General features: G+C 42.1%; 1 pseudogene; it reads left to right on the top strand.

Annotated features, from left to right (window-relative positions):
- Positions 619 to 24676, top strand: part of LOC102184014 — a 28203-nt pseudogene continuing 4145 nt past the window's right edge.

The following is a 24676-nucleotide window of genomic DNA, read 5'->3' on the forward strand; positions in this document are numbered from 1 at the left end:
CACACACACCAGTTCTTACACATTGAATTCAAGGAATAGGGTTCCTTTAAGGCAGACGTGGTGGTCTTTCTCCTCCCCTTTTCCCCACAGGGTCCTTTCTGAACTCCTGACTGCTGTTGTGGTGGAGGCTGCAGGCCTGCCGCTGGCCAGGATGAATTTCTTGCTTCACTGGATAAAGCAAGCGTGAGATTAATATCACCCCTGAGGCCAAGAGGATAAATTTGACTCAAGATGAACTTTAATCCTAGGCAAACTCTAGGTTTAAAACGGTCTCTTCCTTTGACATATTCTGGATAATTCTCAAATGAAAAGCTAATTTTTACACAGCTTCAAAAGGCCACGGGCTAGTCATGGAATGTAACATCCTCAGTGCACTGAGGGTCTGATATGACATGGCACCTTCTGTGATTTGGCTAGGTTGCCTCTCCACAATACAGTTAAAAGGATGGCAGAAGGAGGCATTTTATTTCTCTGGGGCCATGGGCTCCACTTCCAAACTCTTAAAAGCTGTAGCAAAATGGAAATGATAACAATTTCTGGCAAAATTTCTTTAATGAAAATATAAGTGATATTTAGCAAAAAACCCCAAACTGAGAACAATGCCCAATGTTGGACAGCATGGGCAAACAGTACATGCTGCTGGAGAAGCATTTGTTAGTGCCTGTAAGTGGCATTATAATGACCCTATCCTTTGGCCGAGGAATTCTGAGAATGTAATGCAGGGTTGACCAGGGACTAAATTCAATCTGAGGACCATTTTTGTATAATCACCCAGTTAAGGATGGATGTACACATTTAAAAAATTATTAAAAGAGGAAAGAGGAGAAAAAGGAGGAGGAAGACTGCATGCCCCACCAAGCCTAAAATTTTTGCTATCTGAACCTTCCACAGCAAATGTGGCTACTCCTAAAAATATGAAATATCAAAATGAACAAAGATAATCATGGCAGTAGTTTTGCAGTAGTTCAAAAGATTAGGACCAATCTAAATGCTCAGGATAGGGGAATGGTTATGCTTTAACAGCAATTAAGTATTTGTTGTAGTTGTCGTTCAGTTGAGGAGTCATGTTGACTTTTTTCGACCCCATGGACTGCAGCACACCAGATGTCCCTGTCCATCACCATCTCCTGGAGCTTGCTCAAACTCATGTCCATTGAGTTGGTGATGCCATCTAACCATCTCACCCTCTGTCACCCCCTTCTCCTCATGCCCTCAAATCTTTCCCAGCATCAGGGTCTTTTCCAATGAGTTGGCTGTTTGCATCAGGTGGGCAAAGTATTGAATTATTAAATATTAATATTAAAGATTAAACATTGGGCTGTCAAGTATTGGGGTTGGCCAAAAAATTCGTTTGGGGTTTCTATCCCATCTTATGGAAAAATCCAAACAAACTTTTTGACTAACACAATAATTCACGTGGGTATATTTTATGACCACTAAAGTGATGGCTAGTGAGGGTTACGGGTCTGTGATTGTGAATTTTGTCCATCTTTTCAACAAAATTGCGTGGCTCACAGACCTCTTTCCACTCTTCAGTGCTCAGAGCAGATGTTGGATAAACTGCATATTTAAAAAACTGATGATGAAATTAAGGAAGGGACCCTGGCAGTTCAGGACACTCTGTGCTTCTTTGTCTTTTAAGGAAGCTTCTCCTTTTCCTGGCTGCCTGCAGGACCCCTTTCTCCACACTCTGCAGAGTATGCTGTGGGTGGGTGGGATTCTTATGCTCCTTAATTGATTTATGTCATTTTGAAAACTGATGCTGTAAGGCATGTCACACATATGTCATTTCTTGGGACTTTTGTGTTTTTTTCTGTAAAAGTCTAGCTCCAGAGCCTCACCCGGGAACATAATCATGGTTATATTTCTGTTTTGTTGGAAAATATCAGATATAGTTGGCATTGTTTGCCCTTTTTCAGGGAAGGAGACAATGTTGACTGTTTCAGTTTCTCCAAGGAAGAATTGGAAAGTGAATTTTTAACCCAGCTTCTGTGCCAGTGATATCTTGGGGACTGAGCAAAGCACAGATAAGTTACCACCCCTATGTTACCCTAAACCCTGCCATGTTCCCTGGTGCCTGTAAAATAATGTCCAAATCCTCTGTCATGCCTGAGGTCTTGTCCCAGTCTCTCCACCTCAGTGATTGCAGTAACCGCCTCCATGTAACCTAACACGTGATGCTGTTTGCTAAGTCATGTCTGACTCTTTGCCACCCCCTGGACTGTAGCCTGCCAGGCTCCTCTGTCCATGGGATTTCCTAGGCAAGAATTCTGGAGTGGGTTGCCATTTCCTTCTCCAGAGGATCTTCCCAACCCAGGGGCTGAACCTGCAATTCCTTCACTGGCAGGTACAGGCAGGAGGATTTTTTTTTTTTTTTACTGCTGAGCCACCAGAGAAATCCAACATGTGTGACAGCCTCTGGTTTTCTTCTGCAATTTTGCAAGTATGGTATAAGTAAATACCTATATGTCATCTCCTTTGTTGACCACTCCAGTTAAGCCCCAATCTCTCTCTCTCCCTCTTAACACTTTCTTTCTTATATCCCTGTCTTTATTATAATTGAAAAGGTTTTAAATAAGTTTAAGACAGACTTATTTTCAGCAAGTGACTTTCCCAGTAGATAGTGAATTTCAGAGTTGAAGATGGAACCCACATCTTGGAACAGATTCCTAGTTCAGTGCTGAAGTTAGACCAGAATTCCTTATTCAATGTCATGTTTAGACTAGAGTTCCTTATTCAAGGTCATAATTAAATATTTAATATGAATTTGGATCTCAGCTCTGCCGCTTATTCTCAGTGGGACCTTGGTTCTCAATTTTTTTCATCAGTAGAACTGAGGAGGAGAAAAATCCCTCTTTTCATTTAAGATTGTTGTGGGAATTGAATGAAGTAAAGCTTCTAGGAGATTTAGAAAGACCTCAATAACTGTCAGCTAACCCTGATAGCTCAGTTGGTAAAGAATCCGCCTGCAATGCAGGAGACCCTGGTTCGATTCCTGGATCAGGAAGATCCACTGGAGAAGGGATAGGCTACCCACTCCAGTATTCTTGGTCTTGGGCTTCCCTTGTGGCTCAGCTGGTAAAGAATCTGCCTGCAGTGCAGGAGACCTGGGTTTGATCCCTGGGTGGGGAAGATCCCCTGGAGAAGGGAAAGGCTACCCACTCCAGTATTCTGGCCTGGAGAATTCCATGGACTCTATAGTCCATGGGGTTGCAAACAGTCAGACATGACTGAGTGACTTTCACTTCACTTAAACCCAGTTACTTCCCCGGTGACACTAGTGATAAAGAACCCACCTGCTAATGCAGGAGGTGCAAGAGATGCAGGTTTGATTCCTGGGTCCAGAAGATCCCCTGGAGGAGGGCATGACAACCCACTTCAGTGTTCTTGCCTGGAGAATTCCATGGAGAGAGGAGTCTGGTAGGGTACAGTCCGTAGGGTTACAAAGAGTGGGACATGACGGAAGTGACTTAGCGTAAACTCAGTTACAGGTACTTGAATGAGTGGAATTGAGCTATTGTGACAGACCCTCTTCTGAGACATCCACACCACAGTCAGAAAGTAAATTGATCCAGGATGCTAGTGAGTGGGTAGACGCTAAATGCATCGAAGAACTCTGCCAAAGAAACAGCTGAGTGAAAGGCCAAATTCCTGGCTCGGTATATTTAAAAATGGATTCCTGTCTATTCCTGGTTTGGACAAGAATGCACTCAGAACAGAAAGGAAGTTTGACCATGAAGAGGAGCCAAGGGAAGGCCGTGCTTTTGTCTCTCACGTGCTTCCAAGCCTGCACAGGGCTCTCTGTGGACTTGTGACCGAGGGGAGAGAATCATGGTGGGTTCAAGCGAAACCTGGCAGCCCTGAGAAACATACCATTCACCGAGGGGCTCATCTCCAGCTCCTCTCTACACAGTCCTGCTTGGAGCTCCTTGGCCCCTGCTTTCTCCACGGGGCCTCTCCACGTTCCCTGCTCTAGCAGAGGTACCCCGCCATGGTGTTGAGTGACCCATTTCTGTTCCGTTGGCAAATCCATGCAAACATCCCAGTCATCTAAGCAGTTCTTGGCCCTAAGAGGCCCTGCCTCAGCCCAGATAGGATGTGCCCAGCTGAAGATCTGGCGAGGGACACAGAGCCACAACCCCACAGTCAAGAAGTTTGCCTTGACCCAAGCCTGAGCTTTTCTCCCTCTCTGTTGACCTGTGCTCAACCTTTACTCTATATTCTCTCTTCTCTGTTGTGCCCTAGCTTTAAATATATATATATATTTATTTTTGACTGCCCTGGGTCTTCGTTGCTGTGCACAGGTTTCCTCTAGTTGCAATGATCAGGGACTGCTGTTTAATTGCAGTGTGCAGGCTTCTCATTGTGGGGGCTTGTCTTGTTGCAGATCACAGGCTCTAGATGTATGGGCTTCAGTAGCTGCAGCACGCAGGCTCAGGAGTTTGGTACATGGGTTTAGTTGCCCCACGATATGTGGAATCTTCCCAGAGCAGGGATTAAATCTGTCCCTTGCACTGGCAGGCAGATTCTTAACCTATGACCCACCAGGGAAGTCCTTGCTGTCCCCTAGCTTTGGGGCTCTTGGAGGTGGGATGTCCACCTCTGATCTCAGGCTCTGTGTTTGCATTCTCCTCTCAGTCATGTGTGGCTCCAGAGCCATCCTGGTAGTTGACCTCCTGGACTTGACCTCAGAGTCCTCTGAATAATTCCTCTGACAGCCTGAAGGCTGAGATTGGACTTCGCCACAGCCACTTCCTGGGCTTAGTTCTTCTGCCACATGTGGGATTTTCCTGGACCAGGGATGCACTGGCCTGCAAGGCAGGGGGATTCGTTGTTGTTGTTTGGTTTTTTTTTTTCATTTTCACTGAGAACTTCATTGAAGTTTTGTTCCACTACCTTCTGCCATTTTTCCAGGCAACTTCATAATTCTGTCTTCCCAAAACTTTCTATCTTTTCAAACAAAGAACTCTTCTAGGTGATTTTTACAGTTTTCCAGGGAAGGCAGGCAGATTCTTAACCACTGGACCACCAGTGAAGTTCAAGAGTATGCTCTATTGGAATGGATAGCCGTTCCCTTCTCCGGGGGAATCTTCCCAACCCAGGAATCGAACCCAGATCTCCCGCATTGCAGGTGGATTCTTTACCGTTGGAGCCACCAGGGAAGCCCCAGAGGGAAGGCAGGCAGATTCTTAACCACTGGACCACAAGGGAAGTCCAAGAGCATGCTTAGCTTCTAAAGAAACCGCAAGATTGTCTGCCAGACTTCACTGCATTCCCACCAGCAGTGAATGAGAGTTTCTGTTGCTCCACACCTTTGCCAGCAGTTTGGACTGTCAGTGATTGACTCCATTGTAAAGAGGAAGTTGAGACTCAGGCAAAGTAGTTCCACAGAGACTATAGAGACAGGGTTTAATCCCTGACCCAGAGTCTGCTGGGTGTGGACTCAGTGTTCCTACTGGCAGTCTGGGGTGAGGAACACCCCCCTTGTGAGGAGCAATGTCACCTCTCAGGACAACTGTCCAGAAGGGCTAAGAAAGAAACCCCCTCTCTGTTGCTGTGGGGCTGACCAGGGAGTCTAGCCTTCATAATCTACCCCTATACTTTGCTCATCCCTCTCCCTCAATTCCAGCCCACCTCTAAGATCTGTCAGGTGTCTCTTCCAAAGATTTAAAAAAATTCAGACTATTTTTGTCACCTCTGCCTTTACTACCATAGTTCAAGCCACCAGAGATTTAAAAAACAAATTATATAATTTTTAAAGGTTACTTTCCATGTACAGTTAATACAAAATGTTGACTGTAGTCCCCATGATGTACAACACATCCTTGGGCCTATCTTACACCCAACAGTCTGTACCCCCCCTCCCCAACGCCTTCCTTCCCTGCCCCACCTGATAACCACTAGTTTATTCTCTGTATCTGTGAGTCTGTCCAGCCACCAAAATTTATTGCCAGGTTATCATAAAAGTCCTTTAGCTGGTCACTTTCATCCTTCCTTTATTACAGTTCATCCTGTAACAATAAGAGTGATGTTTCAGAAATAATAGACACATCATGGCATTTCTGTTCTCAAAAGCCCCCAAGAGCTTCCCGTCACATGTCAAGTCAAGTTCAGATACTTTTCTTCATCTGCAGGAACCTGGCTCCTGCCTGCACCTCTGCTTTCAGGCCACGCTCCCCTTCGGTTTCTGGGGGCCACGCAGGTTCCACTCCCGATTTGTGATGGAACCCAGCCAAGATCAGCAGAGTCATCCAGCTAAGCCCCTGGACATGTGGGAAGCACAAGTTGAGTGCTGCACTCCACAGAGGTTTCATACTTGCTTTTTATAGGCACCATTTGGCTATAAAGAGCCGATTATCTGTTACTGTATTACAACACAGGGATTAGAGCCAATATTTTATAATAACTATAAATAGAGTATAACCTTTAAATAGTGTGAATCACTATACTATGTACCTGTAACTTACATAATATTGTAATCAATTATACTTCAATTTAAAAAAGAGAATGTAAAAAATATGGGTCCATTGTCTGGCTTCCTCACTTTACTGATTTGTACTTGAATGTCTCCTAAAGTGGCTGTTCCTGACTTTCCATTTCTTTCTTTTTTTTTTGCAGTTTTTAAACAAAATAGATTTTGTTTTATTTGTCTTATTATTGTCTATTTCTTCAGAAATTCTATTTCCTTACTTTGCTTTGGTTTCTTCTAGTAGTTATCGGTATCTAAAGTGATAGTATATATTCATTATCTACTTATTTACTGTCAGTCTCTCTCAATAAACTACCTGAGAACAGGGCTTTTGTCTTATTCATTACTGTATCCCCAAGGTCTATAATAGTGCTTGTGTAGATAAGAGGCTCAATAAACTTAGCTTTTAATTTTTAAAGGTTTATTTATTTCACTTTTGACAATCTTTGTTGTGGTGTGCAGGCTCTCTTGTGGCAAGCAGGGGCTACTTTTCTAGTTGATGCATTTGCTTCTCATTGCAGTGGCTTCTTCTGTTGCAGAGCATCAGCTCTAGAGTGTGGTCTCAATAGTTATGGTTCACGGGCTTAGTTGCTCTATGGAATATGGGATCTTAGTGGACTAGGGATCAAACAGGTGTCCCCTGCATTGCAAGGTGGATTCTTAACCACTGGATCACCAGGGAAGCGCTTGATAAATATTTGTTGAATAAAGGACTGATATTAAATTCTTTCCCTCTCAACCTATGTGTTACCTTCAGGGGGCCTTCTCTGATTCCGCCTACTCAATGGTGATATGTACTCAGACCTGGTACTTCTTCTGTCTCCAGAATTTCCCTGGCTTAGCACTTCCATGCTGCTTGTCTCTTTATCCATATTAATCTCTAGACAATAAGTTTCTGGAGAGCAGGGACTCAGTGCTGCTTGTCCTTTCATCCCTAGGCTTTAGCACAAAGTCTTTGAATATTGCACTGGGTACTAAATATTTTCTGAAGTTATGAGTCTCAGCACACAGCCTGTGCTGGGATGAATAAATTTATCTATTGTGCTAAGGGAAGAAGCAAATAGAAAGAAAAATACCCCAAAGAGGAGAATAACATTTTCTTATGCTCACTGTTTTCTTTGTATAGGATTTATTTTATGAAAATTGAAAAATTTACTTTTAGTTGACTGAGCTGTCTACCCACAGATGATTTAAAATTGTCCCTGAAGAGGGAATGACGCAGAAAAACAAGAATAACTGGTGTTGATGTGTGAATTATGCCCTTCAAAGACACTTAGCAGCCTGCGTTATCAGTTACACCAGGCTCCTCTTCCTTATTGTATTTATGACGTGAACTTGGATTCAGAAGACTAAATATAGCTTCAGGAGCCCCGGGCACTTCATAGGAGACATTGCCAAGAGTTTATCTCATGGTTTCTTTCCATCTAGCTCCCATTTGAGCCTGTCCCTTTTAATCTGGTTTAACTGGATAAACCAGGAACAAGAAATGTTTTGTTACAGATAAACTTATTTAAGGTTAGAAAGTACCTCCACCTGTGACTCACAGTGCAGAACATATTCAAAGCTGGTTTTGTTTGTTTTTGTCTCCCTTCTCCTGCCCTTTCTTCCTTTTCCCGTTCCTTCTCTCCCTCTCTTTCTCTCTCTTCTTTCATTCTTCCTCTTCCCCTCTCCTTTCTTCCTCCCTCCCTCTGTCCTTTCCCTCCATCCCTCCCTCCCTCCGTCTCTTCTTCCCACCTTCTTTTTCTTCCCTCCCTTCCTCTCTCTTTTTCTCTCTTTCTTCCTTTTCCTCCTTCTCTTTTTCTTACCTCCTTTCCTCCTCCTCCTTCATGGAATACTGAAGCCTCACTAAAAGAGTAGAAATATATCCACAATGGTAATTAGATCACTTGAAGGGAGATTGCTAACTCACTGAGGTCCATGCTGAAGTCAGTCCCAATTCCAAAGGACAACTTGTAAAAAAAAGCAAGTCCGTGCTGCCTTGGAAGAGTCCAAAGCTTTTATTTAGTTTGGGGAAAAGGTCCAAGGTCATGGTGTGAAAATGTGATCTATCCTATTGTTTCAATGAATTATAGACATGAGTAGCTAATAGAATCATGAATTATTCATACTTGTGCACAACTACCACTTTTTTAACGCAAGACTGAGAATGTGTGTGCTTAGTTGGTCAGTTGTGTCCGACTGTTTGTAACACTTCAGACTGTGGCCCCCACCAGGATCCTCTGTCCACAGGATTTTTTAGGCCAGACTGAGAATATGGGTAACTAAAGGAGTTGAAATGAAACTCTCATCCTTCTTAGTTACATCTGGCTGGGAGAGCAGATGACAGAATCCATCGAGATGGTTAGCACAGTGCCTACTACCCAGGGAGTGATCAGTGGATGCTAGCTGCAATTATTTTGTTATTGTTGTTATTGCTACGATTTACTGAGTTCTTGGTATATGCTAGATACTATTCTAGAAGCTTTGTATTCATGCACTTAATTCTTACAACAATCTTACTAAGTATATATTCTTATCATTTCCATTTTCCATTTAAGGAAATGGAGAGAGCGCAAAAGATCACACTGGTAGGTAAGTGGTGAAGCCAGATTATCATCATCACAAATATCATCACAACCTTTGTTACTTACACCTGGCTTTGGGTACTATGTATGAAGGAGGATTCTTGCATAGCTATTACACAAGATAGGGCTTTTATTTGAGAGGATTTTAACACAAGATTTATTCAAACTATAAAGCAAGTATAAATTTATTACAGAGACCTTGGAAAAGAAAAAATTAATTAAAAAAAAAGAAGATGAATCCTGCTTGTTATCCTATTCTAACAAGAAGACCTGGATTATACTCCTATTTCTGGCTTCAAGCCAATTCCAAAATAACTTATTTACACCATTCTCAAGGATCTTTTCTGTAAATGGTAGCTTTCTTCTTATATAAAGTACTCGCACGTCACTGATTATTTGACAACATCATACCACTTAATGATTGCATTACAGTTTATCTGTGTACATTTATTTCTGCTATACTGCCTCTTCCAGAAAAAAAACAAAACATCATTCCTTGAGGGCAGCCCTCTTGTCACATCATCTTTTCATCCTTTGTTCAGAGTCTGATACATAGTAGGTACTCAGCAAATATTATTACTGAGTGATTTAGACACACACACACACAGAATCACAAGGATATACTCTAATTTGTCCTTTAAGCCTTTCACATAAAGATCTCAAAGACTTATAAAATGCAGAGATGTTGATCATCCTGCTATTCCAAAGAGGAACACACTAGTCTACAACATTGATGACACTGCGCCCACTGGACTTAGATAAGCTGGAATTACCAGCTAGCTTAGCCACCTTCAGTTCAGTTCAGTTGCTCAGTTGTGTCTAACTTTTTGTGATCTCATGGACTTCAGCACACCAGGCTTCCCTGTCCATTACCAACTCCTGGAGCTTTCTTAAACTCATGTCCACCCAGTTGGTGATGTCTTCCAACTATCTCATCCTCTGTCGTCCCCTTCTCCTCCTGCCTTCAATCTTTCCCAGCAACAGGGTCTTTTCCAGTGAGTCAGTTCTTCGCATCAAGTGGCCAAAGTATTGGAGCTTTAGCTTCAGCATCAGTCCTTCCAAAGAACACCCAGGACTGACCTCCTTTAGCATGGACTGGTTGGATCTCCTTGCAGTCCAAGGGACTCTCAAGAGTCTTCTCCAACACCACAGTTGAAAAGCATCGATTCTTTGGCACTCAGCTTTCTTTATAGTCCAACTCTCACATCCACATATGACTACTGGAAAAACCATAGCTTTGACTAGACAGAACTTTGTTGGCAAAGTAATGTCTCTGCTTTTTATATGCTGTCTAGGTTGGTCATAGCTTTTCTTCCAAGGAACAAACATCTTTTAATTTCATGGCTGCAGTCACCACTTGCAGTGGCTTTGGAACCCAAGAAAATAAAGTCAGTCACTGTTTCCACTGTTTCCCCATCTATTTGCCATGAAATGATGGGACCGGATGCCATAATCTTAGTTTTCTGAATGTTGAGTTTTAAGCCAGGTTTTTTGTGCTCCTCTTTCACTTTCATCAAGAGGCTCTTTAGCTCTTCTTCACTTTCTGCCATAAGGGTGGTGTCATCTGCATATCTGAGGTCACTGATATTTCTCCCAGAAATCTTGATTCCAGCTTGTGCTTCCTCCAGCCCAGCGTTTCTCATGATATTCTCTGCATATAAGTTAAATAAGCAAGGTGATGATATACAGCCTTGACGTACTCCTTTTCCAATTTAGAAACAGTCCCTTGTTCCATGTCTGGATCTAACTGTTGCTTCTTGACCTGCATACAGATTTCTCAGAAGGCAGGTCAGGTGGTCTGTTATCAGCTACCTTACTAAGACACACGTGAGCCAGTGAGTGGGAAAGAACTCTAATTTCTGGTATCAATAATAATAATAACAGTTGGGATTCAGCCATTAAAACAGATATCAGTCATTTTAGCAGAGAAAATGTAATATGAAGAATTATTCAAACAGGACGGAATGTTGAAAAGGCTAAAACTGAATCCTGAAGTGTCCCAGAGGAAGTTGGCACTCTTAGCAAACAGAGGAAAGATGCTGGAGTTATTGGAACCTAAAACCTTGAAGGAGAAATGAATAATCCAGAGCCTGGCCTGAGTCTCTGACAAGTTTTAGGACTTGGACGGGGGCCCTGCAGAGTTACTGACATTCAGACCTTCCTCTGAAAGAAAGAATGAGAGAAATAACAATAGGAAGCATTGTTGTACAGAAAATGAGGTTTCATACAAGGGTGTTGGAACACCAGTTCATACTTACCATGTGGAGAAATTTATTCAGCTTAATATATTTTAGGAATGGGAAGAAGAAGTAAATGCATGAGATGAGATAACATTCAAGAAGATGTAGGATATATTTCAAGCAGATATAGCTCACTTTTATTCCATGTTAGAATCAATGATGGCAGAGATGCAATGCCTACAGAAAACAAGCAGAAAGTCAATAGAAATACAGTCACTGGTTCTTGGAGCTGAGAGGCAGCAGTTCTCAAGAAGTAAAGAGAAATGTGACATTCAGTTCAGTTCAGTTCAGTTCAGTTGCTCAGTCGTGTCCGACTCTTTGAGACCCCATGAATCGCAGCACGCCAGGCCTCCCTGTCCAACACCAACTCCCAGAGTTCACTCAGACTCACATCCATTGAGTCAGTGATGCCATCCAGGCATCTCATCCTCTGTCGTCCCCTTCTCCTCCTGCCCCCACTTCCAGCATCAAAGTCTTTTCCAATGAGTCAACTCTTCGCATGAGGTGGCCAAAGTACTGGAGTTTCAGCGTAAATCTTGAGATTTTATATATATATATATATTTGACTGTATCAGGTCTTAGTTGCAGATGTGGGATCTTTGTTGTGGCGCTCAGGTTTCTCGCAAGTTGTGGTGTGAGTGTGGGTTCAGTAGATGTGGCATGAGGGCTTAGTTGCCCTGAGGCGTGTAGGATCTTAGTTCCCTGACCAGGGATTAAAATCAAGTCCCCTGCATTGCAAGGCAAATTCTTAACCACTGGACTACAAGGCAAGTCCTAAACCTTGAGATTTTTTTACACTATCACATACTGAGTTCTACAGAGTTAAAACCAAAGTGCCATATGACACCTACACTTACCCATACTTCATTTTGAGCCTGCTTCTCCCCTAAAGATCCCCTGGAGGAGGATATGGCAACCCACTCTAGTATTGTTGCCTGGAGAATTGCATGGACAGAGGAGCCTGGTTTTGCAGAGTCAGACAAGGACTGAGCAACTAACACTTCTCCCCTAAAACTCTCCAGTATAATAACCATGAACCACCTGCCTTTATCTGATCTCTAATAATCATGTATGATGCTTCTTTTTTTCTCTCAGTTCAGTTCAGTTCAGTTGCTCAGTCATGTCCAACTCTCTGTGACCCCATGAATCGCAGCACGTCAGGCCTCCCTGTCTATCACCAACTCCCTGAGTTCACTCAAACCCACGTCCATTGAGTCAGTGATGCCATCCAGCCATCTCATCCTCTGTCATCCCCTTCTCCTCCTACCCCCAATCCCTCCCAGCATCAGGGTCTTTTCCAATGAGTCAACTCTTCACATGAGATGGCCAAAGTACTGGAGTTTCAGCTTTAGCATCATTCTTTCCAAAGAACACCCAGGACTGATTTCCTTTACAATGGACCGGTTGGATCTCCTTGCAGTCCAAGGGACTCTCAAGAGTCTTCTCCAACACCACAGTTCAAAAGCACCAATTCTTTTCTGCTGCTGCTGCTGCTGCTGCTGCTGCTGCTAAGTCACTTCAGTCATGTCCGACTCTGTGCGACCCCATAGATGGCAGCCCAATAGGCTCCCCTGTCCCTGGGATCCTCCAGGCAAGAATACTGGAGTGGGTCAATTCTTCTCTAGTAGATGCCAAATGTTTGGATCTCTTTAGGGTGAGCTTCTGGAGCTGCTTCAGTTTCTTGATACAAACCCAAACTTGGTGCATTACAGACTGAATATGGAATACAAAGGGTTAGAGGCTAACACATGGATGTTCCCTAGGAGTCCAGAAGGCAGAATATCAATGAGAGTGATAATAACAATACCCAGCACAGAAATGACCCCTCTCAATGCAAAGAAATAGAGGGAAACAACAGAATGGGAAAGACTAGAGATCTCTTCAAGAAAATTAGAGATACCAAGGGAATATTTCATGCAAAGATGGGCTCGATAAAGGACAGAAATGGTATGGACCTAACAGAAGCAGAAGATATTAAGAAGAGGTGGCAAGAATACATGGAAGAACTGTACAAAAAAGATCTTCATGACCCAGATAATCATGATGATGTGATCACTAATCTAGAGCCAGACATCTTGGAATGTGAAGTCAAGTGGGCCTTAGAAAGCATCACTATGAACAAAGCTAGTGGAGGTGATGGAATTCCAGTTGAGCTGTTTCAAATCCTGAAAGATGATGCTGTGAATGTGCTACACTCAATATGCCAGCAAATTTGGAAAACTCAGCAGTAGCCACAGGACTGGAAAAGGTCAGTTTTCATTCCAATTCCAAAGAAAGGCAATGCAAAAGAATGCTCAAACTACTGCACAATTGCACTCATCTCACATGCTAGTAAAGTAATGCTCAAAATTCTCCAAGCCAGGCTTCAGCAATATGTGAACCGTGAACTTCCTGATGTTCAAGCTGGTTTTAGAAAAGGCAGAGGAACCAGAGATCAAATTGCCAAAATCTGCTGGATCATGGAAAAAGCAAGAGAGTTCCAGAAAAACATCTATTTCTGCTTTATTGACTATGCCAAAGCCTTTAACTGTGTGAATCACAATAAACTGTGGAAAATTCTGAAAGAGATGGGAATACCAGACCACCTAACCTGCCTCTTGAGAAATCTGTATGCAGGCCAGGAAGCAACAGTTAGAACTGGACATAGAACAACAGACTGGTTCCAAATAGGCAAAGGAGCACATCAAGGTTGTATATTGTCACCCTGCTTATTTAACTTATATGTGTAGTACATCATGAGAAATGCTGGACTGGAAGAAACACAAGCTGGAATCAAGATTGCCAGGAGAAATATCAATCACCTCAGATATGCAGATGACACCACCCTTATGGCAGAAAGTGAAGAGGAGCTAAAACGCCTCTTGATGAAAGTGAAAGAGGAGAGCAAAAAAGTTGGCTGAAAATTCAACATTCAGAAAACGAAGATCATGGCATCTGGTCCCATCACTTCATGGGAAATAGATGGGGAAACAGTAGAAACATTGTCAGACTTTATTTTTTGGGGCTCCAAAATCACTGCAGATGGTGACTGCAGCCATGAAATTAAAAGACGCTTACTCCCTGGAAGAAAAGTTATGACCAACCTAGATAGCATATTCAAAAGCAGAGGCATTACTTTGCTGACTAAGGTCTGTCTAGTCAAGGCTATGGTTTTTCCAATGGTCATGTATGGATGTGAGAGTTGGACTGTGAAGAAGGCTGAGTGCCAAAGAATTGATGCTTTTGAAGTGTGGTGTTGGAGAAGACTCTTGAGAGTCCCTTGGACTGCAAGGAAATCCAACCAGTCCATTCTGAAGGAGATCAACCCTGGGATTTCTTTGGAAAGAATGATGCTAAAGCTGAAGCTCCAGTACCTTGGCTACCTCATGCGAAGAGTTGACTCATTGGAAAAGACTGTGATGCTGGGAGGGATTGGGGGCAGGAGGTGAAGGGGACGACCGAGGATGAGATGGCTGGATGGCATCACGGACTCGATGGACGTGAGTCTGAGTGAACTCTGGGAGATGGTGATGGACAGGGTGGCCTGGCGTGCTGTGATTCATGGGGTTGTAAAGAGTAGGACACGACTGAGCGACTGAACTGAACTGAACTGAAAGAGAGGCAAGGGAAAGGCAGAGAGTTTTGAGATAACATGAAGTTGTAGAATTCAGAAGATACAGACTTATGTAAAGTTTAGACAAAGGAGTCAGAGGATAAGACTTGGTCATGGAATATATTAATTGGAAAGACTGATGCTTAAGCTAAAGCTACAATAGTTTGGCCACCTAATGGGAACAGCTGACTCATTGGAAAAGATTCTGATGCTGGGAAAGGTTGAAGGCAAAAGGAGAAGGGGACAGCAGAGGAAGAGATTTTTGGATAGCATTACCAACTCAATGGACATGAATCTGACCAAACTCTGGGAGACAGTGAAGGACAAAGGAGCCTGGCATGATGCAGTCTATGGGATTGCCAAGAGGTGGGCATGACTTAGTGACTGAAGAACAACAATGGTGGCTCTAGGCATTTCCCAAAGATCAGGGTTCCAATTTCAAGAGACAAAATGTTATCCTTCTAGAAGGAAAAGGCAATTTATCAGTTTTCTGAAGCCTGTTAAGAATATCTCTCTTTAACTCTTATCCAACATTCATCAGGCATCTACTTTTTGCTCTAATTGGCTTTCCTTAGCAGACTTATACTCTAGGAAGTGCCTGCTACTAGTGTCATGGTTCATAGGCGAGGTCCTTCTCTCGTGATGTCAACAATTGGTTTTCTGTTACTAATCGGTCCTGTGGACATTTGGATGATGATGTCACACTGAGGCCTAAGCTGGGGCAGGATTTAGCATCAAATTAATTAGGACTAGTCTCTCATATCAATGGCATATATGCGGATATGTTAAGGGGTCCCCAGAATCCTTCTTACCCTGAATTATCTTTATTACCCACCTACTATAATACCTGAAATTCTATTAGGTTTGTGCCATTTCACTTTAGTTTCAGAGGTTACCATCATGTAAATATGACACAATCTCAGAAGTTCTTATTGGGTGAATCTTTAGTGCAAAGCATTGTGGTGATGGATGCTCTGAGTAAAAGAACAAAAGAAAAACTAAGATGATGATAAAGTAAACTTATCTCTCTCAAGATCCACAAAGAAAACTATAAGATACAATGAAAAGTTAATATTATATAAAAAATGCTTAAAGGTGTGATAAGGACCTTTATGAAATAAAAATTCAGAGAATTAAGTGATCAGGGGGTGCTGGAACAAACAGACATATGACTTGAATTGAGACTTCAGAGGAAGGCCAAGTAACCCACTAGATTCATCAACAATTTAGGTTTAACTGATACCCAGTTTAATTAGACATCCAGTTTCCCTGGAAAGAAGAAAAAGATTTAGAATAGATTAGATGAAATAGATCAGATGACCCAGGAGATTAAACAGTAAAGCAAGCCTGGGTGGAAGGCCCCAGGACTGATGCCAAAGGGGGCTGAACTGTGACATGGCCCAAAGTTTCCAAGGTCACATTTGTTTAACTTTTCTGACTCTTGTCAGAGCTTTGCTGAACTGTGACCCAGGGGTTACTCAGTGCACTCGAACCTCTGAATGAGTAAGTAGTGGAATGGCCCTATGCATAACCTGGTAAAGTCCTTGGCAATCATAAAGAAAAAGGTACCCTGGAACTGATCACTTTTAACATGTAAGAGAAAGTTGCTCAGTTGTGTCCGACTCTTTTGCTAACCTCCAGGCCAGAATACTGGAGTGAGTAGCCTTTCCCTTCTTCAGGGGATCTTCCCAACCCAGGGAATGAACCCAGGTCTCTCACATTGCAGGCAGATTCTTTACTAACTGAGCCACAAGGGAAGCCCAAGAATACTGGAGTGAGAAGCCTACCCCTTCTCCAGCGGATCTTCCCGACGCAGAAATCGAACCAGTGTCTCCTGCATTGCAGGCAGATTCTTTACCAACTGAGCTATCAGGGAAGCCCTTTAACATGTAAGTAAATGATTATTTACTGCATGTGTGTGTCCCTCCCACATTTATATCTTGATGCCCTAACCCTTAATGTAATGGTGTTTGGAGAGGGGCCTTTAAAAGGTCCATTAGGCTTAGATGAGGTCATGATGGTGAACCCCCTGTGATGGGATTGGTGTCCTTATAAAAAGAGGAAGAGACCAGAGCTCCCTCTTTCTCTCTCTCTTTCTATCATGGGAGGGTATAGCAAGAGGCAGCCATCTGCAAACCAGGAAGAGGGTCATGGTCAGATCCCAAATCTGCCAGCACTTTGATCTTGGATTTTCCAGCTTCCAGAACTGTGAGAAATAAATGCCTGTTGTTTAAGCCACCAGGTTGGTAGTATTTGATATAGCAGCCTGAGCTAAGACTCAAATCAATACAAAACATGGTACAAAAGGGATTGCATTCTTTTAGCATTTCCCAAAGAGGAAAACAAAACAAAAGAAAACTCACAACAAAGCTTGGCTATCACTTGACAGGAGGAAAAACTCCTGCTTTTGGTTTTCCAGTCACCTTGACAATGCAATTGGAGTTTTCACAGCTTCCACTTTGGGTTGAAATTATCACCGTCAGGCAGGGAAGGAGGAAGCCGTCATGACCCGCACAGGCTCAGGGGGGCATCTGGGTCATTCAGCTCAGGCCATTACCACTTTCTTCCGACTCCTCTGAAAGGAACAGAGGCTTTGACGTCAGGGGCGCATGAGTCATCCTTCCTCTTAGGGACTCTGGCTGAGATTCACAGGCCGCCTTTGCAGGAGCTGTTCTCTTAGTCATTCACAAAAAAGCATGCTGGAAAAGCTGAAGGGAAATGCTTGGACGAACAAGTGATTAAATTTCTATTTTCAAAGCAAAGAGCACACTTGCTTGCTCACAAAAGCAGCCTCATCCACTACCACGTGCCCTAAGGGCACAGTAAATACTTGTCGATTGACTGACAAAAGCATCTGCTGGGTTCTTGTAAATCCTGGTGTTGAAACTGAATTTTCAGATATGATTATGTGGTTGGAATACAGAGGTTTGTGCTTATTTACTCCTTAGAGCCATGGAATGTCACTCAGATTCAGAGGGTTTACATCAAGAAGTTAGTAACATCCTTGGCTCTTCTATCGTGAGCATTCTGAAAGGAAAAGGAATAAGGACTTTTCAGGAGCTTTATCTTCAGGCCACATTCAATGAGAGGAAAAATGAACTGTGTTCTAAGAATTATTCTTTGTTTTGCTCCAAAGCCCTCATCAGTCTTTCAACCTATTTGAGAACATGTTAGGGCATAGAATAAAAATATCTTCTTACTTGCCAGCACTGTAGAGGGCGATGTTCGATACAGGATACAGGAGGCTTGGGGCTGGTACACGGGGATGATCCAGAGAGTGCTCAGGATTGGGAACTCATGTACACCCATGGCTGATTCATGTCAATGTATAGAAAAACCAATACAGTATTCTAAAGCAAAATAAAGTAAAAATAAAAATTAAAAAAAAGAATGAACAAAAGGAAAGAGTGTTATTCCTAGATTCCTCCAGCCTGAGATAGGATGTATCATTATTACTTTGCTCCCATTTAACTGGTAGGTAATCTGAGACCCAGAAAGGGATGATGAATTAGCCAATGATGCCTAGGAACTGTGGTCTAAGACTTCTTCTCTTCTTTACTCTCTTGGGAGATCTCCATGCTTTTACTTTTTTTTAAAAAATATGGATTTATTTATTTGGATGCATGGGTCTTAGTCACAGGATGGGGGATCTTTGGTTGTGGCTTGGGCTCAGTAGTTGTGGCACAAGGGGATCTTAGAACCCTGACCAGGGATTGAGCAAACATTCTCTGCATTGCAAGGTGAATTCTTAATCACCGAACCACGAGGGAAGTCCCTCCATGGCTTTAAATACCTTACATATCAATGATGATTACATTTCTTTCTCTAGCCCTAGGGTCAAACTGCATATACAACTTTGTGCTTTACATCTTTCCACAAAGACCTCATAGGTATTTCAGACTTCATATTCAAAATTAAACTCATGGCTTTCCCCTGAGACTCGATCTTTTCTTGTCTCCCTTTGAGGAACCACCATTTGTAGTTATTTAAGCCAAAAAGTCTAGGAATCACCTTTGATTCCCCGGTCCTCATTTTCTACATCCAATTTATAGGTTCAGTTCGGTTCAGTTTCTCAGTCGTGTCTGACTCTTTGCGACTCCATGGACTGCAGCATGCCAGGCCTCCCTGTCTATCACCAACTCCAGGAGTTTACTCAAACTCACGTCCATCGAGTTGGTGATGCCATCCAACCACCTCATCATAAGTAAGACTTTAAATTTCTACCCCTGTCCCTATCCCTCCATGTCGTGTCAGCATTCTAGTTTAAACTCTGATCTCTCCTTACTGGGTTGACAGCATTAGCTCTGAACTGGTTTCTCTTCTTTGTCTCTTGACTTCTATAATCTATTATCCAATATGAAAGCTATTGTGAAACTCTGCAAGTACTAATGAGATCTCGTTCTGATTCTCATTTTAAAATGTCTACTGGTTCTGCATTAATTTTCAGGTGACGTATTTCAGGTGACACCCTCTTATCGTGGCAGGAGGGTCTTGCATAATCTGGTTTATCTCACTTCTCTTTCTCCTCTTGCTCTGGCCTCCTTTGTTGTGACATTGAGTCGCTAAGTCATGTCCAACTCTGTGAATTAATGGACTACAGCATGTCAGGCTTCTTTGTCCCCCACTATCTTCTGAAGTTTGCTCAAATTTATGTCCATTAAGTCAGTGATGCAATCTAACCATCACATCCTCTGCCTTTTTCCTTTTGCTTTCAATCTTTCCTAGCATCAGGGTCTTTTCCAATGAGTCAGTTCTCTGCATCAGGTGGCCAAAGTATTGGAGTTTCAGCTTTAGCATCAGTCCTTCCAATGAATATTTAGGGTTGATTTCCTTCAGGGCTGACTGGTTTAATCTTCTTGCTGTCCATGGGATTCTCAAGAGTCTTATCCAGAACCACAATTTGAAAGCATCAAAAGCATTGAAATCACTAAGACTTCTTTATGATCCGACTCTCACATCTGTACATGACTACTGGAAAAACCATTTGTTGTTCAGTCACTCAGTTGTGTCCTACTCTTTTCAACCCCATAGACTGCAGCATGCCAGACTTCCTTGTCCTTCACTATCTCCTGGTTAGTTCAGTTAGTTAGTTCAGTCGCTCAGTCGTGTCCGACTCTTTACCCCATGAATTGCAGCACGCCAGACCTCCCTGTCCATCACCAACTCCCGGAGTTCACTCAGACTCACGTCCATCGAGTCAGTGATGCCATCCAGCCATCTCATCCTCTGTCGTCCCTTCTCCTCCTGCCCCCAATCCCTCCCAGCATCAGTATTTTCCAATGAATCAACTCTTTGCATGAGGTGGCCAAAGTATTGGAGTTTCAGCATCAGTCCATTCAATGAACACCCAGGACTGATCTCCTTTAGGATGGACTGGTTGGACCTCCTTGCAGTCCAAGGGACTCTCAAGAGTCTTCTCCAACACCACAGTTCAAAAGCATCAATTCTTCGGCGCTCAGCCTTCTTCACAGCCCAACTCTCACATCCATCCACGACCACTGGAAAAACCATAGCCTTGACTAGACGGACCTTTGTTGGCAAAGTAATGTCTCTGCTTTTGAATATGCTATCTAGGTTGGTCATAACTTCTTCCAAGGAGTAAGTGTCTTTTAATTTCATGGCTGCAGTCACCATCTACAGTGATTTTGGAGCCCCCCCAAAATAAAGTCTGACACTGTTTCTACAGTGTCAGACTTTCTCCTGGAGTTTGCTCAAATTCATGTCGTTTGAGTCCATGATACCTGATACCATCCAAGCATCTCATCCTCTATCTCCCCTTTCTTCTCCTGCTTCCAATCTTTCCTAGTGTCAGGGTTTTTTCCAGTGAGTCACTTCTTTACATCAGGTGGCCAAGAACTGGAGCTTTGGCTTCAGTATCAGTCCTTTCAAAGAATATTTAGGGTGGATTTCCTTTAGGATTGATTGGCTCGATCTCCTTGCTGTCCAGGGGATTCTCTAGCACCACAGTTTGAAAGCATCAATTCTTAGGTGTTCAGCCTTCTTTATTGTCCAACTCTCACATATGTATATGACTACTGGAAAAATCATAGCTTTGACTAGACAGACCTTTCTCAGCGAAGTAATGTCTCTCCTTTTCAATATGCTGTCTAGGATTGTCATATCTTTTCTTCCAAGGAGCAGTGACTTTTAATTTCATGGCTGCAGTCACCATCTGCAGTGATTTGGGAGCCCAAGAAAATAAAATCTGTCACTGTTTCCACTTTTCCCCCATGTTTGCTATGAAGTGATGGGATCAGATGCATAATCTGAGTTTTTTGAATGTTGAGCTTTAAACCAGCTTTTTCGCTCTCCTCTTTCACCTTCATTAAGAGTCTCTTTAGTTCCTCTTCACTTTCTGCCATTAGAGTGATGTCATCTGCATATGTGAGGTTGTTGGTAATTCTCCTGGCAATCTTGATTCCACCTTGTGAGTCATCAAGGCTGGCATTTCATATGAGGTTCTCTGCATGTAAGTTAAATAAGCAGGGTGACAATATACAGCCTTGGCATACTCCTTTCCCAATTTGGAATCAGTCCACTGTTCCATGTCTAGTTCTTTTTTTTTTTTTTTTTTCATGTCTAGTTCTAACTGTTGCTTCTTGACCTGCCTATAGATTACTCAGGAGGCAGATAGGGTGGTCTGGTATTCCCATCTCTTTAAGAATTTTCCACAGTTTGCTGTGGACTGCACAGTTAAAGGGTTTATTTAGCATTGTCAGTGAAGCAGAAGAAGATTCTGGCCTCCTTTAGCTCTTCCCATATACCAGTCTTGCCCTACCTCAAGACAGTTGTGTTTGCTATTTTCTCCACTGGAATTCTTTTCTCTACTTTTTCACAGAGCTATCTCTTTTCCATCTTTTAAATATCAGTTCTAAGGCCCCTCCCTGGGGAAGTTATCTCTGAATACTCTTTCTAAAGCAGGGTCCCCTGTCCACCCTTAATCCTTATTCACCACATTATTTGGTTTAATCCCTTTGCAAGACTAACCACAAATGGCAATTATCAAGCTTATTTATTTACTTGTTTATTGAATTTCCATGGTCTCCCTGCCTCTTTCTAAGTAACTTGTAAACTCTAGGTAAGCAAGTGTCTTGTCTGTCTTCAAGGAGACAAATGGAGCTCTCACATCTTAGAGATAGATTTCTTGCATTCCTAAGTCTAGCTTTGCCACTTGCTAGGAGAAAATGTTTAAACTCTTTGTCCTCTGTTACTAAAATTATGGCTGCAAAAGTACTAATACTTGCCTCAGAATTTTTTCTGAAGAGCTCACTGTTCTTAAGACACCCTTTCCCAAGGGTATTTCCTCAGCAAGTTTTAGCTGTCATTATTATCAATCGCATACTTACTTAACATGTATTTGCTAAATGACCAATACATTAATTTTATGCATTCAGGGAAGACTTCTGCTATGTTACAGAACATAATTTATTTTAAAAAATATTTACTTATTTATTTGGCTGTGCCATGTCTTAGTTGCAGCATGTGGAATCTAGCTGCTTAACCAGGGATAGAACCCAGGCCCCTTGCATTGGGAGTGTGGAGTCTTAGCCACTGGACCACCAGGGAAGTTCCTAGAACAGAATTTAGAATACATATCAAAAGGGGTTCCTGTCTGGGGACTGAGAGTACAGTATGTCATCCTCAGAAGGTGTTGAGAAGCTGGCTGGGAGAACTGTGGAGAGAGGTAGGAGGTGGTGTGTGGAAATGGAATAGGATAATAATAGAAGCTCAAGTTTATTTAGCACTTACTCTGTGCTAAGTACTGTCACTCATATTTCTATTTTTTTTTCCTAAAAATGACCGATGAATTACTGTAAAGTTACATTATGAAGCACTTCTTTTTAATTGCTATTTTTTGGCTATGCCACAGATAATGTGAGACCTTAGTTACCCAATCAGGAATTGAACCCACATGCCCTGCATTGGAAGCATGGATTCTTAATCATTGGACCACCAGGGAAGTCATGTGAGGCACTTTTTGTGGCTCAAACCAAACTTCCTCAGATGACAGAAGCTGTGGACCGTCCATTTTTCTGCCTGAATACTCCTCTTATCCTCTACCCCATGCCTTGGTTTTATCCGTCTTGAACTCTCAACCCCAGGGCCTCATCGGACCCAGATGGAATGCCCCAGATCTCCCTGTAATATGTACCCATCATGCCACCTACCTTTCCTTTCTTATATTCTTCCTTGCTGTTGTTCAGTCATTCATTTGTATCCTACTGTTTGTGACCCCACGGACTGCAGCACGCCAGGCTTCCCTGTCCTTCACTGTCTCCCAGAGCTTGCTCAAACTCATGTCCATTGAATGATGCCATCCAACCATCTTGTATAGCTCACGTTAATTTACATGATTGTTTAATTAATCTTCCTGACTCTATTCTCTACTTTGTGGGGTGAGGTCTCTGTCTTGTTTTTCTCACCACTTTATCTCCAGAGCCCGATACCCAGAGGTGTATCCTCACCTCCTCCCCATGCTTGGTGTGCAGGAAATACTGAATAAGTAAGAGGGTATCCATACCACAGCAGAATGAACCTCATCCTTAAAACTGACTGTGATTCTTCTTTGAAGACTGAAAAATGCAAAAGCCAGTTTTATTTAAATTGCATTTTTGTGCTTATCAGCTCCCACACTTCTCATTTCCTTCCCAACTGAATTTAAGCTGAGATAATGATGAAAAACAAAATTTGTCTTCAGCTCTAAGGGAAAAGAGAAGTCACAGAAAGAAAGAAATTTAAGAGAGTTAGCAGTGGGAAGTGAAAGATCAAACCAGGGCACTTTGTAGCATCTTTAAGCTTTTATTCTATTGAGAATATTTAAGAAAAAAAAAAGAGAAATAATTGTATCTTCCTCTTTGCAACTAAAAAGTCACAATCTGACTCATACAGTTATCTGTACATTCATTATATCTTCTCTAGAAGAAATACTTGATTTTCTTTAAAATTTTAAATGGCAGTAAGAGAGGTCAAAGAGTCAGACATGGCTGAGTGACAGAGCACACACATACAATGAGAGGTTGTGGGGACAGCATGACATGTATGAATGAAAAAAAGATCACCAGTCCCATTAACAGTATTTCTGAAGAGTTTGGCTCAACAGCAACAACCACAACAAAAGGAAATTCAAAAGAAAAGAATCATCATAGCAATGTTTTTTTATTATCACTTGATGACAAAAGTCACTTAGTATTCTCTTATTTCCATTAAAATAAGGATAACTCTAATTCATTAAGAATCATAAAAATGATTTTGATCATTCATGCCAGTGATTTTCACTAGCGCTGATGAAATTCAGAGAAAAAACCCAGTATCACTGGATGATAGTATTGTCAAATATGGCAAAAATAGGGAAATGAGCAAAAGAAGCTTGTTTACTCACCTAAGTAAGTGATGGTTTATAAGGAGAAATGCTTCTGATTGAAGAGATCAGGTGGTACCTCTAGCAGAAGTTCAAAAGAAAACATGACATGTTTGGATTCAAATACAGTTCGTAGTAAGACATGGATCAAGTCTGATCATGAACAGATATATTTCAAATATAAAGCCAAATCTCCTGTTTGGAATTTGAATTTTTACTAACCTTTAACAAATTAATATTTTGAGTGGCAGTAAGATTTTCAGAAGGGCATATGAAAATTATATTTGTCATTGGGATTATATGTAAGAACAATAAACTGAAATTACATTATTGATGTGAGGGTTGGGCCATGAAAAAGGTTGAGTTCCAAAAAATTGATGTTTTTAAATTATGCTGCTGGAGAAGAATCTTGCAAACCCCTTGTACTGCAAGGAGATCAAACTAAAGGAAATC

This window comes from Capra hircus, chromosome 2 (genome assembly GCF_001704415.2).
Source record: "Capra hircus breed San Clemente chromosome 2, ASM170441v1, whole genome shotgun sequence".
NCBI classification, from domain to species: Eukaryota; Metazoa; Chordata; class Mammalia; order Artiodactyla; family Bovidae; genus Capra; species Capra hircus.